We start from the raw sequence: 16,568 nt of genomic DNA, 5'->3' as shown, positions 1-16,568 counted from the left end.
GTTGTTGTTTTGAACGATGTGTAACATCCATAGCACCCAGAAAAAATAAACTCCAAACATGCAAAAGGCAGAACATGCAAAGTCCCAAAACTCAGGACCTGCTCACCACCAAGCAACAGTGGTTTCATGTCCATTAATCATTTAATATACTATAACATGTACAAAAGCACAGCTAAGTCATCAAAACCTTGTTATCACTTTATTTTGTGTTTATCAATTGTATTACTGTCATTAAACTGCAATAAGGTCAGAATGTATTAGCTGGTAATAAAACAAGAATGGCACAAAATCCTACATAAATATCAAATATGTTAAAAGCTGAAATTTAGGGAAGGTTGCAGCAACCAGCCCTTAAATGTTGGCCAATGATGTGATGTGTTAGAATAACTTTTTTTGCCTGCTTTGAACATAAATGCCAATGGCATAATCTTTTTCAAATATAAGGCTAGTACCACATTTTTAAGATAAAATAACTGCTGAAAACACAAATGTAGATAGAATTGTATGTGTTGAAAATAAAAACAATAACTACAATAAAGAGATAAAAAAAATACTTCTGTTTGTAATGATAATTTGAATCCAAGCACAGAAATATGATATTTGGAAATAGAATCATAGAGAAAAAAAAGGATAACCTATTTTTTTATTTTATTTTTCTAAATGTAATTTAACTTAAAAAAAATACAACATAGAAAGAAAGAAAGCAAGGGAAGACTAATAATTTTCCATGACTGCACATATAGAGTGTAGCATTTTTTAAATGATGTATTTCTCAAATGATGTATGGATATGATAACAAGTCAAAGACCTAACCTGCTGAAAACATTTTGTTATTGGCCCAAAAAATACATTCATATTGGTCACATCTACATTGACATTTCTTCTTGTTTTTAAATGACCTAGGGTTAATACCATTTAATACATTATTTGTTACCATAATTGTTATTAATGTAAGAATTACTATGAATTCTCTGGCATGAGAGGCAGGCAAAAGGTCCCCCTCCTAAGTTTGGTGCATCATTGTGTACTCTGGACCAGGGTTCACTTGCTAGTAAATTTAAGACCCATGTTTTTTAGGAGTTTCCATGTTTCAGTGTTTGGCATACACCTCAATCAATGAGCCACACATGTCCAATAAGTAGACTTTCCAAGTAAATTAGCTCCATATATTTTAAGGCAGACCTAAAGCTCTAATATTTTAAAAGCAACCTAAGATATAAGAGATAACTTTCATTTAATCAGATATCAACCATTATTCAGTACACAACTATGTTGCATAAAAATGTGAGAGGCATACATATAAAATATATTAAAAAAATGATATTCTTAACCAATAACACACCACAGTTTGTGAAATCCCCTTTCTAATAAATCAAATGCACCCAATTGGAACGTGTTTGCACCCAGAGATATGGTCTTATTTCCTATAAATACTGTTAAATGTGTAAAACAAGGCAAACTTGAATCCAGCAGTAATTCTTTATTTCACTCTGTCAATAAATATCAGAGAAAAACCCAGTAGCTCAGCATTAGACACTAACCCCACAATCTTTCAAATAGAAAAAAAAGAACATTTACCCTAGTAATGTTCTAATCTGATTAAAATAAATAGTTTGCTTATGATGTCCACATCTGAGACATCTTTAACGTTATAGCACAAGGCAAATTGAAGTTTATAGGGTTTGTTTATATTATTATTTTTATTATTGTGTGTGTGTGTAAATTAAAAGTGTATTGATTCCATGTTGTTGACTCAATTCTCCATCTATGTAATGTGATCATATATATAACATGTAGTGAAAATCACCAAGTCTGCAGTCAAGGAGAGAGAAAGTGAGGAGTTGAAAGGTTCAGTCTAAAGAGATGGGCCCCGATTAGATTAGCTATGGGCGGCAGCGTCATGAGGGTAATATTCTAAGACATCCTTCCACAATAAATATATTTTTAATTTGTGCTCCTTTATTAACCAGCAAAATCACTTCAAAATGAATAGCACATTATTAAGTCTTTTAGTGGCTCTTACTGTTCTTTATCATGAGTTTGTATCACAGCACAATTCATCTCCAGCCATTCTTCACTCTAAATATGTTTTATATGAGCCTTCATTTATCATGGCCTGTCAGCTCTTAACTGTATCATTATTCAGTCTAGAGTTATAAATTGGAATCATTAAACGGTTTTTCATATAATCTGATGCAATAACTGCTCCCCCTTTATTGGCTTGTGAAAAGAAAATAGTAAATACAATTGTCTGTCAAGATCTTTGGAGATAGCCGTCTCTCTCCGGCTGGAATGAAATTAGGCCGGCCGAGCAGACAGGATCAATGTCAGCAGATTTGTTCGACTTTCATCGTGGAGGGGACGGGGCGGTGAGCAGATGAAGGATGGAGAGAAAAGGAAGCTGACACTGCCGAACCCGATGAGGAATGTAGGCTATTGCTGTCAATGCTTTTTTCATACAGTGGCACATCAATCTGGGCGCCTTTGAACTTCGTGCTCTGCAGGGACATTTGTAATAGAGCTATTTCATTCCCCCCAAACTCAACGTGTGGACTGTGCATCGTTTGTCAGACATTTTCATGAGAGGACATGGAGTGATTAACGCTGACAATGTGAGGTCAAACCTTTCATCTTTTGCATCATATTTAAATCAGAAGAGAACCTTGGCAGCATGAACTGCTGCTAGAAAATAACAAGAGCAAATTATAAACAGAGTCTAAACAATCTAGAAGTAAACAATATTTTCTACAATGTCTTTTCTTGATGTGCATATTTTTAAGAAAACAATAATGCTTGCACTGCTTTCAAAGAAAAATACATAGACAGCAAATAATAATAATAATAATCCTGGAAGGTGTGCAACTTGAAAAACAGTGTGCATAGAGATAATAAATTCATACACAGTCATACTGAACTAATGTTGTTTTAACAGATGTAGTTAGTGTAATCTCAGGGAACTTTCTGTCTCTGTGTAAAGACTGCCACCTGCTGGAAACCTCACGATTCATTTGAAATTGTATTGTTTTTATTTTCATTTCTTCTATTTTAGACTTATGTTAATATACTTATCTTTTTATTTAAGGGAATAGGGAATAAACACACTCAAATACAGTATCAAAAATATATTATCTACCTTCCAGCCGATAAATATTATCCATATATTTATCAGATATAAATTGCAATTTTTGTAAAGAAACCGTCTGAGCTTTAACCCACCTCATTTTTCAAAACATAGAAGAACAGCATATGGTGTTAATTTAGAGAAAACTTGGAACATTGAGTCTGAGGAGCTGAGCGAAGGTTTGATCGCTGTAATGGCAAACAAATCTTTTTATTGACAAAAAAATATTGGCAAAAAAAATGTTACACAATTTATTTATCAGTAATATTTTATATCAATTTAAGAAAGGAATCAGCTGAGGAAAGTAGGTCAAGAGCAAATGAAAACATGGAGATTTGTTTTGCAGGCCTATGCCGCCATCTAGTGGAGGCTCTCTCTCTTATCATTCACCAAAGTGGAGTTCACTAAGAAGGAAAATGGCACAATATACAGTGATGGATGCAGTACTCAAAAATTGTTATCAAGTTAACAGTATTTCAACATATTGTTACACAAGCAAAGGTACAAAGTAGTAATCAAAGAAAATACTCAAATAAGAAAAAAAAGCATTTGGTAAGAATGCCTCTAGAGGCTGCAGAGTAACTACAGTAAAAATACTTAGATAAATAAATATGAAATATATAATTATAATAAGAAAATTACATGCTGAATAATCCCTTTTACATTTTTTGTTTACGTACAACTTATGAATACAATTTTTACAGCTACAATTTCTAACCGTGTTCTGCCAAAAGTATAGGGTTATCTGATCACATGTGTTTGACATTTGGTTAAATCCCTTCTTCGTCTATAGCCCTAAATTTCTTGATGGATCCCTGCTCCCAGTAAAAGAAACATGAACTATTCTGGAAACATTTAAATTTGAAGGTTTCAGGTTTAAGGGATACCCACACAGACAGAATGGCGGACAGGATGCGCCTTCTCCTTTATAGTTATTCACCATTGCCTCATTGAAAACTTCTCACTCACCATTTCAGCTGACTTCTTTGTGAAGCTTTTGGAAAAAATGCAAACAATATAGTTGGGGCCTTTGTGAGGAATCTAAATCAAAATATATGTTTCACAAAATTTTGCTAGCTCCAAAATTCTATATACTTATGCCTCCAACTTGTGATTCGTTCACCGTGTATCTGCAATTTAATACATGTAAGGAAAGACCATGTCTAAACTTTTGATTAGTACTGTGCATGTTATTAAAGATAGGCTCTTTGTGTGCACCTTGACGCTCTATCTCTCCGGTTCGTTTTCCTGAAAAGAGATCAACGGGGACAAACTCTTTGACAAACTCTGTATATCCGGAAAGAGGAACTGTCTTAATTAGATAAACTATTGTGGAAAATATCAGTTCTGATATGCAACAGGCAGCTAATATTAAGGTGTAAAAAACTCACACATCATGATAATTATCCTAACAATATTGTACATTTCATTGTATTTATTCTTTATTTAACCTGAAAACATATACAATACAATATAACACAAAAGAACAACAGCAATACTAATAGTTCAGCTTGAAATGCATACAATTCAATTTCAATTCAGTTTATTTCTATATATTCACAACACATGTCATCTCATGGCACTTTACAGATCACCAGATCATCCAGTCAAATTGATTCAGCGTTTTCTGTCTAAGGAAAACCAGCTGATCGCATCGACTCATTGACTCGAATCCAATCCCTCACACTAGGCATGCTTGTAGCGACAGTGGAGAGGAAAAACTCCCTTTTAACAGGAAGAAACCTCCAGTAGAACCAGGCTCAGTGTGAGCGGCCATCTGCTCAGGCCGACTGGAGTTCAAGGAGTCAGAAGCAGAGATACAAAAAGCAGCTGTAAAAGGCGGCCCCATGCAGGAAACACACTCATACAGGCATCAAAATGTCCTGTATTTGGGGATTTTTATCAAAACCACTTATTTCCACAATTGTAAAGCTGTAACACAATATATAACTTTATTTAAAAAGTAAAACATGGTCCTTTTATGGTTAATATTTTTTAATAAATGTTCACTCTTATCATGCGTCTTAGACAGCAGGATTCCATTTTAGTGTTACCAGTGAGTTATTTTTATCCACATAGAGTTCAAGTCCAAGTAAAGTGTGAAATATTCCACTGTTTGCTAAATTTTCAGAGCTCCTTTGCAGGTATATTTATTTACCCTCTTCCCAGACCCATATTTCCACCCTCATAGTGGTCGTGTTTTAGTGTAAACTGCAAAGAAAGACAGTGGGTTCATCCTAAGGTCTCTGTTTTGTCAGAAGGCGATGAATCTCATTTAGGCTTCTTTTACTCTCTGGTAATGCTTGAGAATTCTTCATCTATCCATGTGAAGATGCAGCAATCATCTGAAAAAGAGAGCACACTTTTTTTGACTGGGCTGTAAGAACATACTTAAACCACACTGCATACTAATATAATTCAATTAGAATTATCAATTATATAAAAAATATATATATATATATATATATATATATATATATATATATATATATATATATATATATATATATATATATATATATATATATATATATATATATATATATATATATATATATATATATATATATATATATATATATATATATATATATATATATATATATATGCCCATAACATATAACAAAGCTTGGACTAATTAAGCGAACAATGACTAAAAAATAAATGTGTTAAATCCAGAATGAGGTTCTCGTAAAAAAAAAATAAAAAAACTATTTTCTTTTAATTTAATGTTTGCTACAAGTCAACAAATTAAAATTAAGATTTGTAACTTTACAGTAACTTTTTAAAAGTGGATATAATATCAGTCTTGCAAAATGTATGTTTTTACTTTTGCATTTATTTCTTGCTGTACTGTAAATTTGAGTTTATTAAAGATCCTCATTTGGCACCTATTATTATTCCATAGATTCTTTCACAATATACAGTACTTAGATGTGCTGCTTTAACTATGTATGTAACTAAAATGAATGTTTATTTAAATAAGTCCCTTGTTTTTAAAATAATAACACTCATTTTGTGTTTCATATTGTCTTATGTCTTTCTACCAACTCTTCTATCCTGTAAGTTTTACAAGACCAAACCATAATGCCATTCCTTTTGTCAGTGCTTAAAGATGATGAGATGAATAACCAGCTATGTGGTATCAGTCAACCGTGACCCAGCTCTTGTTAGACAGGTTGATTCTGCAAACGTGTCATCACATTGCACCATCTTGTCGATATGATCTCAGAATACTTTTTTTTTCCTGAGAACTCGATTTGACCTAAAGAACTGCCAGGTAAAAAAAAATAAATAAATAAAAAATTACAGGAATGTTTTTAACAAGTGTCAATTAAGTTGAGAGTTCAAATGAGTGCCATGCTCCTCCTTTACAGTTTATAGACACATCGTTACAGATATGAGACTCTTCCTGTTGCTTTAAAACCTTAAAACTTAAGTAATTATTTAAAACCTATATTAGGGCTGTTTTTAACATGAAATGAATGAATGAATCCATAAAAACTAATAAAAATACAAATTTAACTGCCTACTAATGCCTACTGACATAAAGCATATAATTGTTACATGTGTGATTAAGCTCTAATGTTTGACAAAGGTATAAAGCAGTGAAACTTTTTCAGTTGTACCCATTAGCTTTCCTGAAGTCCATAGCAGCAGCAATATTCCCATTCCCTATTAAACTTACTAGACCATACTGCTCCAAATGTCCAGGAAGTGAAGAAATAAATTAATTTATGTACATATAAAAATTCACATGTCCCTATACAGATCTTTGTACAGTTATTACCACCAAAACACTGAAAAACAATTTTTACATGTATCTTTTAAATGAACTTTACCCATTTCATTTATTGTGGGAAGCAGTGAGGGGGCGCTTGCTCAGAAACCCAGAGTGGCAGTCTGTGGGAATAGGTTTCAAACTTACAACCTCAGGATTCCAAGCTCTATGGCCTAAACACTAGGCCACCCCTCCCCAAAAAATCACTTGTTCAGCTGGAAAAACTAAAAATAAAAAATGGACCTTCCTCAATCTGTTTGCATAAAAAAAAAAAAAAAAAAAAAAAAAAAAAAAAAAGTAGTGTTTAAACTATTAGAACGAGCACATCAAACCTGTCCTCCTGGGCTTGCTTCCACTTGTCTCGGCTCCATTAAACAAAAAAACAAAAAAAGAAATTGAATGAGCTGAGAAGGATGAATCATCTGAAGACAAGAAGACAGTGACAGATCCATTTTTAGCTTTTACTGAAACATTTTTTTCCCCCAGAATGCTAATAACGTCTCGGTTGGTTTGGTTAAACAGTCGCTTAGGAGTGGGTATCAGTTTCAGGGGGTTCCCTCTTTGCAGGCAGTATCACTAACACTCCATCACTCTATCACCCCCAGTCTTCTCACACTTAAAAGAACATAGTATTCACTTGTAGATTTTGAAGATTTTTTATTTTTTATTTTGTCATATTTAGACCTCAATTCTTTTGGAATATATGTACCTGACAAACACAGGGAACATTTATTTTTTTATATTTACATTTAAAAATCTTAAACATATGTGCATTATTAAGGCATTACTGCTTGTATATCCCTAAATACATTGATTTTACAGGTTACCTTATAGGTAATGAGTGTTGCTCAATATAATTGCAATTGTTCTCTAAAGGCCTTGGGACATTTTTCAGAGAACATGAGTAAAAAAAAAACAGGATAAGGACCAAGAAACAAAATAGAAAGGTCAGGTGGAAAGATTAAAATATGCTTAAAATGGGGTTTAGGTAATAAAACTAAAAGCTTAGAGCATATCACAAAGGTTTCAATCCGTCATCTGAAAGTCAGAGGGTTGGCCACAAGACAAACCTAATTGAAATACGGCAGTTAACAAAATTAACAAAGAGAAGCAGCCCAGTGATCCATAACTGAAGAAAACACTCAGTGTAAGACAGTGGTAAAAAAATGAGGAAAAAAAAAAACATTAAGGAGAATCTGTTGAGGAAGGAGCACTGTTGAGATGCTGTCAAAGTAGAATTTTCTGATGTTAATAAATTGCAAATGGAAACGCAGAAAATTGTCTTATTTCATGCAGAAAATATAAGCAGAAACATTTTAAAAAGAGAATTTAATTAAAAAATAAAGTCTTTATATATATACAAAGGCAGATACAGCATACAGTCCAAATAACTTGATTCTACAAACTCTAGTCTAAACTGAAGAAAGTAAATCTAAATAAGTCATTTTTTCTTAAAATAATTGCATTTGTTCTTGAATTGAGGAGGTGAGTAAGACACTTTGCAAATGGAACAAGACAATTAGATTTAAAAGTAAAAACCTATTGCATTGTCTTATTTCAAGTCAATATTGTGTAATTGTTTTATTCTAAGTAAAAAAAGACTAATTCCATTAAAGCTGAAAAGATTAATTGTAAGAACTTTCTACTTAAGTTTTTAGATGTTTTTTTGCAGTGAAGGGGCTCAAGAGATTCACAAAGCTTTTTTTGCTAGATTGTGTTTAAAAATAGGTAGCCTATTCTTGGTCCTTCATACGGAAGAGGATTAGGGCTACTGAAAAAAAAAAAAAATGGGTTTACTGATTTTTTTTTATTTTATTTCAGTATAGTATGGGGAAAAAGTCAGAATTCTGACTTTAATGTCAGAATTCTGACTTTTTTCTCAGAATTCTGACTTTTTTCTCAGAATTCTGAGATTAAAGTCAGAATTCTGACTTTTTTCTCAGAATTCTGACTTTTTTCTCAGAATTCGGGGAAAAAAGTCAGAATTCTGAGATTAAAGTCATAATTCTGACTTTTTTCTCAGAATTCTGACTGAATTCTGACAATAAAAAAGTCAGAATTCTGAGAAAAAAGTCAGAATTCTGAGATTAAAGTCAGAATTCTGACTTTTTTCCCATACTAAACTGAAAATGTTTTTTAAAAATCAGTTAACTTTTTTTTTTTTTTCAGTGGCCCTAATCCTCTTCCGTACCTTCATAATAACACCCTACTCTGCATTTGAAATCCTACAAACGAACGTTAAAAATATTTAGTTTGTGGTTATATCCTTAAAAAATATTTCAGTGCAGTTAAGGGGGGATAAATATTTAAATCTTTAAACTACCTTAATTTAAGTTCTATTTTTTTTTACTTGAACACTTTTATTGTTGTTTTTATTGTTACCACGTTCATTTGCGATGCAACTGTCTACATATAATTCCTGGTACGATGACTGTTCATTAGCTCATACACAGAAAATGTTGCATTGGGGAAAAAGCACTAAAGTAAAATCATAAAACACCGCCAGGTGCTACCACCTTATAAAATATACCTGGGAAACACGTTGAATCCAAATCCTCCTTTTGGTTCAAGTGTCTGCAACAGTATGATACAAAAGCATTGCTTCGATATGATATTTGATTAGATTAAAGTGTGTTAAACGCAGCTGAAATTGTCACTGCAGCATTAAACAGTAAGATCACAGCTCTATATTTTTCAAGTGGACTCAATATAGGCTTAAGCAAATGTTAAAATCCACTGAATGATACATTATATAACGACCAAGTCATCAATATCCCATGAAAGTTGAAAAAATATGCTTTTATTCAGTGCATTAGTATGTATGTATGTATAGAAACCTGTGTTCTATTAACATAAACATAATACATAAATCTTTTGCATTGTCTAAAATAGCTGTATTTAACAGAATCATGCAAATGTTAGTAGGTTTTCCAACTTTTGAAAAATATGGGTTATTTATTTAATCTGTTGGAAGAATTTCAAACAAGCTTCTCTTTTCTGATATAATCCAGATCCAATGCCCCTGGAAGTTATTTCCCCGATTTTGGGACGCACTAGAGACTCCACGTCTAAAGCTGGGAAAGAATTGTATTATTTTCCTTTTTTATTTATGTTATTTTTATGTTTAATTTCCTTCTAGGAGGAAACAACTGACTTTAGCACTGAAATGCATCACTGTAGAGTTATTGTGGAGGTGCAGCAGCAGGTCGATCCCTGAAGCATATGGTTTCCTCTTTGCATGTAAAGTAGCTGCTTCTGCTGCCCAAAGTGCGTTAGGTGTGAACGTAGCATAAGGTTTCTCCTTTGAGATAATTACACCAGAACAGGTAATGATTTATCATCCCATTACCTCCATTGGAGGCCTCCCACTGACAAATCCACAATGATAACTAAAACATTGTAATGAAAAAAAAAAAAAAACTCAAAGACAGTCTCAAACAGCAACACATATTTAATGAATCATGTTGAACAAATTCTTAAAATTATAAGAAGTTCTTTAATTGATTGTGTTTTTATGAGGCTGACAGATGTTGCAGAATTCAAGCCAGCTGAATGCTCTCTAATTGCCTTGGATGAAGGTAAAATCTGAGTTCTCATAACACTCCGCATTGTGTAAGAAACTCACTGAGACAACAGGCCTAACCCATGATTAGCTGTAAAATAGGTTGCCCACAACTCAATATAGTTACATCCAAACTAGCATTGAGCAAGCTTAGTTTCTTGATATTTTAGTTTTATTTTTTCAGAGCTGTAGCTCCAACATATCATCATTATAACAGCTGTTGTTGACATTATTTGACAGGGCTTGTTATCTTACTTTTTATTGTTACCACAAAACTTCTAGCAAGCCTTTTCAAAATTCTCCTAAAAGCAACAACAAATTTATGTTGATGAAATGAACAAAATAAAGTAAAAACAAAAGATCTGTAAGCAAAACAACATGATTGATAGTTCTAATTATCTAACAATTGGTTCATACCCACAGTTAAATTCATCACTAACAGCATTTGACATCTACCAGGCACTGTTTTAGGGCTTCTCTTGACATTAGCCATACTGGTCTGAACAGAAAAAGCAGCAAGGTATTTAAAAGCACTTAGTATTTTTTAATAAAAAAAATTGTATAGTTGAATATAAACAAAGAAACTAATATTTGCAGAATGATGGTAAAAAAAAATTCCTGTGAAGCCAAACTTTCTTGTTAGAGGCTGCATCCCAAGGACTCTTTAACCAAAGCTGATGTATGTCAGCATTTGGAATAGTGGTGGCAGTAAAGAAGGAGGTTGAAAAAGGAGCCTTTATCTCACTATCCTAATTGACATAATTCAAAAGCACAGGCAACCTCCTTGAAATGGACAAAAAAAAACATTATTGCTTCTGGTTTTGGTTTGTGTAAGGGAGATCTTATTTTTATTTATTCGTTTATTTGATAGGGACAAGTATGTTTCATGCATCATGTCACACACTACAACATTTTAGCTAAGGCTAATTCTCAATGTCTGTCCCCAGTTAGGCTTTTACACAAACACAGTGACTGTACACAAGAACAACAGAGCAAATTACACATTAAAACATCACAGAAATAAAATCAGGTCAGTTAGGTTAACTGGTTATCTTTAGTCTTTCACTACGTTTGTGTAACTTTTGTACTTCTTATTCGGAAGGCTACAGTCCCAGTTTTGACAAGCATCATCCATTAGTGTCTCTGTCCTGTAATTAAGGTCAATGAAAAAAAGAAAGGCAACAGATAAAAGTGACTGAACAGATAACACAGAAAGGATTAAGAAAATTATTTCAGAACTAGTAACTGCTGGAAAGCTCTAAAAATTTAAACCAGGCATGAAAGATATTAAGCTAAGATGAATTTGAGAAAAGAAACTAATGAATAAACTAAGGAGCAATAAAACCCCTAATATGAACATAAATAATGAACTATGGCAAAAGAGACAAACTAATAAGCTAACAATGAATATTTTGCCTATTTTAATTCCATTTGCAGTGCACAATTGTCTTTCATGTGTTTCGGTGCCCTTTGATTGACTGGTCATCAGAGTGTACCCTTTTTTTTCCCTATATGACCACATGACATCCAAATCCTGCACAGATAATGAACACATAGTAAATAGATGAATGATACAAAATATATCAAAATTTACAAGAGGCATTTAAATGAAATTAATATATTAATGTAGGTTCAGGAGCAGGGCCACACCCAAAACACTCATTCAAATCCCCAAGTAACCTATTTATGCTCTGCTCTCCCAATTTTCTTAGTCTGTTACATTTTGTCGACCCCACCCTCGTTTAACCGCTTCCATTTTTTACTCATCGCTCTGTTTTCCATCACCTCTTCCTCTTTTCATCATCTTTATTCCCTTTTCCTTCCTTTCCTCCATCTCATATCCATGTTTTACTCTTTTTTGTTGCAGCTTCAATGTGAGGGTAAATGGAACCAGTTTTCCCAAAGATTATACCCCCTTAATGTCTAAGCCAAACTCATTCATCCCTTCATCTCTTCATCCCTTCATCCCCTTCTTACAATAAACCTTTTGATTATATCTTTGGCAGTGAGCTCTTTGTTAATGAATAATAATTATTCAACTGACAAGATCTTACAGTGGGTCAAACTGTTCATTAAAAGATTTTTTTTTATTGCACATGCTTGTTCACTATGCTTGTATATTTCACCCATCAGAACATGGTTTATACATTTTTCCAACTGGCAAGCTTCAAAAGGCTTGGGAACGGCTCCTCCAAACCGTAACTTTAGGTAAGCTGCATATAGACATGTGAGTCACAAAAAAAAACAAAAAAAAAAAACGTCTACGTATTTTAGTAGTGATTTTACTGTGATTGTTTCTTGTTTTTTAATTTTTTTTTTTTCATGGTAGCTATTTATACCTGAGATCATCAATCGCATCATTGAACACTATTATAAGGTTTTTCCACTTCCTTTCTTAACACCAATTACAATGAAATAAACAAAATCTGAATATTTGCCTTATCTTTGATTCTAGTTTACTAGCTACATTTTAACTGGTACTCTACACTCTAAATAATAAGGGTTCTAAATGAGTGCTCTGTGAGTTCTCTGAGAACCTTTTTTTTTAAAGAACCTTATCTTGTTGTTTAAGGTTTTTAGGACAAGGGAATAAAAGAAAAACGTCCTATACATACTTTTACTGCTTTAAAGAACTTTTTATGTTTAAATTATGACCTTAGGGCTAATGGCCGTATGCCAAAGCAACTGATTTGTGAAGAACAATATTTGTTACATAGTCCTTTTTTATCATTGTTGAGGTTGATATCTTATATCTATGTTTTTGCTCTTTAATTTTGAAAGAACTATTTTCAAATTAAGAGCTATAGAGCAATAATCTTAATGTTGTGATTAGATAGTGATTGTGTATGTTTGTAATGTTTCAAAGAGATATTTGCTCCTGTACAGATATTTTTATATTTCTGTTTTGTTGTCACATTTAAATATCTATGACCAAATACGGACCTGGCAATCTGCTGGCAAACAAAGATTGGAATTAAAGTTATAGGGCGCAAGTTATAGGGCCCAAGTGAGCCACTTACTGGTCTGGAGGACCAGGACTCTTCGCTATCTCATTTCTAAAACTTTATCTAAGTTAAAAAATGCAAAATGTGGTTTTGACTACTTCTCACAATGGAAACATCCATCCATTTTCTGTCATGCTTTTCCCAAGGGGGGATGCTAGCTCCAGCTGTCTATGGGCAGTCCATCGTAGGGCAACACAGAGACTAACAACCATCCACACACACACCTAAGGAGAATTTAGAGAAGCCGATTAACCTAACAGTCGTGTTTTTGGACTGTAGAAGGAAGCCGGTACACGGAGAGAACCCACACATGCTCTCGGAGAACATGCAAAATCCATGCAGAAAGACCCCAGGACAGGAATTGAACCCAGAACCTTCTTGCTGTAAGTCAGCAGTGCTACCCACAGCTCCACTGAGCAGTGAGTAGCACCCAATCCAATGCAGTTTATTTATGTATCGCCATTTCACAACACATGCCATCTTCAGGCACTTTAGACTTATATATATATATATATATATATATATACACATATATATTTTGTGTATGCAGAGTGTATACAAAACAAAATTTCATTTTATACAGCTTTCATGACATGTCAAAATGCAGCAGTTATCAAATGTAAACAGTGTCGGAGAAAGAAAACCTGACATAGATAATTCAACCTAAAGGATTTGAAGCTTTCTTTTGTTTTTTCTTTTTTCTTTTCGTAAGGTGTTAAAATTTCATAAATTTTATTATTTCCCAAATATAATATCCGATATATATTATATATATAATAATAATATTCAATATATATATTTTTTCATGTTTATATAATATAAAAAAACAAAACAAAAAACAAAGCCAAACAACAGTTGCTTAGAAAATATGTAAATGTTTCCAGCCACCCAAGGATCTACCACCAGGAATAATCTCGTTGTCTGTTTGTTGATGGTTAGGTTCACTGGTTAGAACCTACAGATTCTCTGAGTTTTTTTGCCAGTGCAGCTGTCACAGAAAAAAATTGTTGTAAATAATTAAAATTTCTTTAAAATCTGTTATTTGTACAATTGCAAAGGCAAAAATTTAAACACCTCTCACTTGAACATATTGTTGACTATGAATGCATGACTAATGGAACAGAAATGGACAGAATGTATGCATATACGCATTACGGTACTGTCTCAATATTATGATTCCAAGCAGTGGGTGTGCAGTCCTGTAGGCAGCGCATTCATTCAGGAAGCAGCATGTTAGGCAAAATGGGGGAGCGAAGGGGCTTTTTCTTGGCCAGCAAGTCCAGGCTTGGTTGCAGGGCCTGTCTGTCCCTACTCAGTGCAAACATGTCAGACATTTCAGCGCCAGGATGACAGAGTGAAGTTCATTCATTCCTCTGCTAAAGGTTTAAGACTAATTTGTTGATAATGACAGAAAATGTGTGTTCTTATCATTTTTACTAAATAAAAAAAAAGAAAAAAAAGGACTATAATACTAAATTTTAATTTCTGTATGACTGATTCAGATTAAGGGGCAGTTTTACCAAAGCCAGTACATTTCTAGAACCTTCCCCCAAAGCTGCAGCAGCTCAATAAAGTGAGAGAGAAAGACACATCCGTGATCAATCTACACCTGTGGTAGGGGACAAACAAGTCTCCATTATATGGATGCTGGAGTGTAATTTACCAGCTTTCAACAAATCACCAACATCACAAACGACCACAAGCAGGAATTCAGGTGTATTTCAGGAACTTGGCTCAGCTGTCTTTTAAGAAAAGTAAAAACTGTGGGTCTTGCTGGAATAAAAAATATGCAGAACACCCAAAACAAACCCGCCACCCAGCCCAACTGGTATCCACACCAGGGTAGAAATAAGGGAATGTATTTATGGGCTTCTGGCTCCAGTATGGTGAGGTCAATGTGCTGATATCATTCAAGAAAAGATTCCTGCACTTCTCCATATTCGTTTTTTTTAAAAGGGCTACATTATACAAACTTTTTTTTCTCATTGCAACAACTATAAAGATTGACTTCTTTGTCAACGAACAAAAAAAGATAATCGTCATGATCGTTTGCTCTCTAAGAGGCATAAAAACCCAGATTTTGTTTTCACAGTTCTGTGTGCATTCCATCTTTGGGATTTCTTTTTTCGAAGAACAAGATTATGCTGGTAACATTGACTGATATCGAGCTTGGGGTTTGAAAGAAGACACACGGTTTTCATTAGCTCATTAATCTTAAAAGGAACAACTGTCACAAGACATACAGCACCCCTATCCCTGACATAGAAAAGGCCTCTCCAAGGCCGTGAATTCTGGTTTGAGGGAAAACAATATCACACTGCACCTAACAAAAGGCCTTGAATGTCCTTTGGCACCATTTTCCTTCCTGGATTTGGCATACTTAGGTTATGAGGCACATCATGCAACAACATTTTTCAATAATACGGAACACACAACTGGCTTTTTAGTTGAAAAAAAAAAATGGGTCATTTAAGAAAAGACTGCTCTCTGAAATAAATTATATAAAATATATGAAATAAATGACCTTCTAGAGTAAACAACTATTTAATAAAAAGTTGCTCTAAACTTTAAAGTCCAGAGTTAACTATAGAAGGTTGAGTAATAATGAGTTGCAAATGCAGTGTTTTTATCAGTTTCCACATGTGACCCACTGTTTTCAGCCTCTCAGCCTGACTTCCAAGTATGGCAGCAATGAATCAGCATTGAGTCTGAAGTGCTCCTAAAGTAATTAAGGGCCCTCCTCGTAATTGACAACAGATCCAGACAAGCAATGCCTTAGTGCCAAGCAAAAACCATAGGAGTACATGGAAACAATCCAACAAAGCACCCTGTTTTACTGTTTAAAAATAGTTGAACCCTATAATATTGGACCAGACAATTTTCAATTATCAACAGCCTTTTTGTATGCTATAGTAGCTCAATTGCTTTCAGGCACAGACTTCAGGCATAGACATATTCCATGTAATTCAAATCTCGATTTATTTGGTGTGCTTTGAACAAATCTTCACCTGCTCAACCAGAGCTACAAAATTAAGTCTCACCCTACGAATTCAAGATTTACCACTGGAGAGTAGATTTCTTCACCAATTTACAGCAAAT

Source organism: Cyprinodon tularosa, unplaced genomic scaffold, assembly GCF_016077235.1.
Source record: "Cyprinodon tularosa strain WSP-4 unplaced genomic scaffold, ASM1607723v1 ctg80, whole genome shotgun sequence".
NCBI classification, from domain to species: Eukaryota; Metazoa; Chordata; class Actinopteri; order Cyprinodontiformes; family Cyprinodontidae; genus Cyprinodon; species Cyprinodon tularosa.
This window is presented reverse-complemented; position numbering follows the sequence as displayed.